Genomic DNA, 5,330 nt, shown 5'->3' with positions numbered 1-5,330 from the left:
TGATTGTGCTGTCATAATAATTAGGGGAAATATAGCTGCTCTGTATGTAAATACGAAGGTTTTTTTGTTAGATATGTAAATACATGAGAATTAAACTTTGATTGACCATAAATTTGAACTTTTAATATCCTATTTTGATTGAATTTTGTTTGGAATAGCTTTACACTCTCTCTTGGGGGTAATTTTTAGTTAAGTCACTCGTCTACTGTAAAAGTCAAATTTCATCAGTCACTAAAGATGAATAAGCAAATGTGGCGCTGCATTATAGTGCATAAGCTCTGCCACTTGTTAAGAATTAGCTATTATAAAAAATGGGCATTTACATATACCACTCAATTTTTTTTGTTTTTACACATCTAACATCTAAACTTTACTTTTTATATTTGTACCAACCAAAATTTTCATATCACAAAAACTTATCACTATTTTAGTTTTTAGAAGTGAAACACACTTTTTCATATGTAAGTAAAGGTGATATATATGTAAAATTTGAAGTTTTTGGCGTTAGAAATGTAAAATATGTAAGGATTGAGTGGTATGTTTGTAAGTCTTCCTATAAAAACTATTATCTAATTATTCTTTCAGCTCACCTGGTTGAGATATCCTCGGCAACCAAATATTTGTTATATTAGAGTCTTTGTTTGTATGAGGGAAAATTAGTCATTTTTTGTTTTTATTAGTGTGCCCTAATAATCTCCGATTTTTAGGAGGGATTAGGGCTGATGTTAGTATGTAGAGTAATTTTATTTTAGCCTTCTTTTCTTTCTCCCCATTTATTTATAATGGAATAACCCCTCTTCGTAGATGTAGGTGGATTTGTGCCAAGCCACATAAATTACACCATATTTGATTATTTGTTTGTTTTGTTATTTTATTTTCTACATTATTTTGCATAACAATTGTTATCAGAGTTGGATCAGTGTGATTTCGGCAATGTGAGGGTGCAAATTTTGGTGAAGTCGCAGACTTAAAGACAGAGATTGGCCCAAGTTGGGTTGTAAGATCTCATCGCCCAAGTTGGGTTGTAAGATCTCGTGGCCATGAATAATATCATGTTGTCAGATACTTCAATATACATCACGATAGTGAAAAATACATTGATTAATAAGTTGGTTACGCATCTTGTTGGGATCAATGTGACGAGATTTGACAATAAAGGGAACTTTGGTATATGGAGATGCAAGGCGATGATGCATTGTGCTCTTTGAATATGGAAGAAATTTCTTATGGTGACGAATGTACTGAATAGATGTCAAAATTAGATTGGTTGAAGATGAACCATATTGCTTGTGACTTGATCCAAAATTGTTTATCTCAGGAGATTAAATATTAGGTGATGATGTAGACTTCTGCAAGAAAATTATGAAGGATTTCAGATAACAAATATCTCCCAAAGATTTGGGTTGAGGCCATAGACCATGTTTGTCAATCTGTCTTCTGTAGCTATTGCGGAGTAGACCCAAAATGAGATGTGTTCAGAGCATCCTGCCAGTGGTTATGAGCACATGATGGTGTGTGGGTATGCATGTTAAAACCACGTGCAAAATGAACTCAATCCATGAGCAAAGAAGATGATGTGATGTTCTCCCTGGTAGTTAAGCATGCATTGATCAATGTTCTCTTATCACTCGTAGCACAATACAATCTAATTTTGGAGCAATTTAATATGAAGACTACATTCCTACACTGAGCATTGTAAGTGAAGATTTATATGATGTAGCTGCCAAGATATGAACCCTCAAAAGACTTGTTTGTAGACTTGAAAAGTCTTTATATGGGTTGAAGCATGCATCAAGACAGTGGAAAGAAGTTTGATCAGTTTTTGATGAGACAAAAGTACATGAAGAGCCAATATGATCATTGTGTTTATTTTAAGAAGTTGGTGATATCAAAGGAAAATACTCAAATCACCATGAAAGAACATAATTATTATTACTAAATTCAAAAGGGTACAAATAAGACTCTTGCAACATAAAATAACGATAACAAACAACAACACAAACATAAAGACACACACACGGACTCTAATAAAGGTGACAGTAGTAGGTGGGGATGCTGGCAGCAGTAGGGAGAGGGAACTAGGGCAGGTGGTAGGGAAACAGAGGAAGGGATAGCAGGTTTAACTGTGGAGAAGGGGGAGCAACAAGTAGACAAATGCTAGAAGGTGTAGGGGTCGACTGGCGGGATTCTGGAGGTAAGCCGGAGGGGAACAACAAGCTCACAACCTATGGGAATGTGTGGAGAAGGGTTGGGGTCTGCTGAAGGTGAGCCGGAGGGAGCGCAACAAGCTGGCGACTGTTGGACTATGTAAGAGGGTAGGGGCTGCAGAAAGACATATTTTGTTGGGGTCGAGTTACGGCCAGAGCACCACCTGAACCCATGGAGACGGCCACCACCTCGGATGAGTTACAGCCGAAGTACATTCTCGTCATTAAATACAGCCCCCGGAGGGGAAGAACGCTTCAAAGGCAATAGTTGAAATCAGCAATCATCCAAAAACCTCCTTCTATAACCTCAGTAAACAACACCAATATAAAGAGGGGATCAGTGGATAAAATATGGTAAAGAGTAGAATAGGTAAGAGATATAATAGGCAAGGAGAGGAATGTGAAAGAAGTAGAGAAGGAAAGGAATTATAATGGGAAAACATCAGAAAAAGAAAGAAAAGGAATTAAATAGGAAAGGGGGATCGCGGTTATTGTAGCAGCTACAGTAACACATCCGCGATACTGTGGCTACTACAGTACCGCGGGCTGCAAGCTCTCGCATCAGTGGCGCTTAAGAATAAAGATACCAACGAAAGCTGTCTAAATCTATATCCTTCACAAGATAACCAAAGGTCCTCATAGGAAAAAAAAGATTATTGCATCAGGAAACCAGACGCAAATTTGCGTCTAAAGTTCAGTGGGCACTTGCCACGCGGCAAGTGAGCCCCACTGTAATATACTGGTTGGGTATGTTTATTAGAGAGGTGAGACCCACTTGCCACGTAACACATGCCCACTAGACTCCAGACGCAAATTTTGCATCCGGAGTCCGGATGTAATAATTTATCCAAAGGAAAATGCTCTGACAAATGTAGCATAAAATGCTAAATTAAATACAGGTAGTGCTTCATGCATCATGCAAAAAAACATAATAAAGCAATAACACATACAACTGAAATGCAATAATTCATAAAAAGTTAAAAATAAACCTATAGTATTGAACAAAATAAGAGCCATGGTAGTGTATGGCTCATTAAATACAATATTGCATTCCTAAACATGATGTTAAATGATCAGCTTCAACGTTCCTATACATAGCATAACTAATTAGTTCATCTTTCCAAGTAAACCTACTATTCTAAGAGTTCCTAAATCTTCGAAATTCCATTAGCTACAGAGTATAACAATTGCTACAATAATTTAAGTTGGATTTCATCAACCTTAAGTTTAAGTTGGGAGTAGGACAAACCAAAAAGTCAACGAAATCTCAGCGAAATGAGCACCATTTCCTCCTAATTAAATATCACAAATAGGCCGACAACAAAATTATGTCCCCCAAACGTGTTCAAAAATGAAATAATGATCCTCATCCATCAGCAACCCCACCAAGAAGTTTTAACACGTATACATCTAGGCCTAGTTGATCACGTCAACTATTAAGGTTGAACAAGGTTCTGCAATTCGCTAAGTTTTTAACAAACTTAAATCATCAAACCTAGAAGTTCTTCAAGGCCTTGAATTGCTTGTTGCCCCTACTCAACAAAGATCGGAGCAAGACAAGAAGTTGCAAAACCAAGTTACAAACTTGATGGCTAGGAACTTAATTTGCAAGAGTACTAGTTGATTGTGTTAAAGAATGATGATTAATGACGTAAATGTATTCATAGCAAGGTTGCAAATAAAACTATTATCAAATATTTACTTCTCATCTAACGGTTGGATGATTTATTAGATCAGTTGCATGAAGCCAATACCTTCTCCAAGATTGACTTACAGTGTTACCACCAAATGAAAATGACTCCAAAATGAATAGAAGATAGATTTCAAGACTAGGGATGGATTATACGATTGGAAAATTATGTCCTTTGGCTTTATCCAATGTTCCAAAAACTTTCATACAGCTAATGAACAAAATTTTTCGAGCATTCATCAAGAAAATTCAAGGCTATATATTTCGATGCATCTTAGTCCCCATTTTGGACCCCGTTGTTGCGACTTTTTTGCGGCTTTTACATCTTGGAGAAGCAGAAGCAGCATGTGGTTACCCTTTTATCGCCAACATTATGTCGGTCAAAGGCTGCATCGAGACGAACGCAGCAACGGAAGAGGAGGGTGCAGTCCGCAGCTACAGCTCCGTTGCGAAGTGCATATATTAGTATACTATATTAGTAAAATACTAATATAGATATTATATATTTATATAATATAAGTTATATAATTAATATAATATATTATTTATATATATTAATATTAGGAATGTCAAACTAGCTAGTCGTTCGCAAACAGCTCGTGTTCGGCTCGTTCGTTATGAAATGAACACGGACAGTGATTTCACGAACAATTTTGAACACGAGTTTATTTCAAACAAACTAAATTTCAAACGAACCGAACACGAACACAAGTATAAGCTCAGTTCGTTCGTGTTCGATTCGTTTACACCCCTAGTTACATTTGAGATTAATATGATTATAAATGTAGTTAAAACGATTTAATATCCGTTTGGGGCTAATCTAGCGAAAGAGTTGTTTCCCCGCTATATTAATATTTTTCAATAAATGATTATTGCACGAATTTGAAAGATTAAAAATTTCTACAAGTGTCAACTATGTCTACTTTCTAATATGCTTCAATAATAATCTTAATTAGACATTTAATGACTTGACCATCTCCACAAAAGCTGGTCCATTAAAAGTTAATTAAGAGCTTAATTAACAAACGCTTTCACCCCGATCCATCTATGTGGCTCCCGATTTGTTAAATTAAACAACATTGCTTTATAAAGAAGAAGATTAAAAGGGAGAACAGAAAGAGTTGCAGTTAAATAGTGTTGTAAATGAGCCGAGCTTGAGCGAGCTCAGGCTTGGCTCGTGTTCGGCTCGTTCGAAATAGCTCGTGTTCGAAATCGGCTCGTGAACAGTGTGTTCGTGTTCGGCTCGATTTAAATATTCGGCTCGTGTTCTGCTCGAAATTGGCTCGTTAAACTAAAATTAAGAAAAATAGATGTAAAGTGTGAGATTCGAACATGGGTCAAACCTATACAAAAGAAGACACTAACATTTAAACTTATACATAAATATATATAATATATTATTATATAAATAATATATGTAATATATTGTTATA

Source organism: Phalaenopsis equestris, unplaced genomic scaffold, assembly GCF_001263595.1.
Source record: "Phalaenopsis equestris unplaced genomic scaffold, ASM126359v1 Scaffold000174, whole genome shotgun sequence".
NCBI lineage: Eukaryota > Viridiplantae > Streptophyta > Magnoliopsida > Asparagales > Orchidaceae > Phalaenopsis > Phalaenopsis equestris.
Note: the sequence above shows the minus strand (reverse complement) of the source record.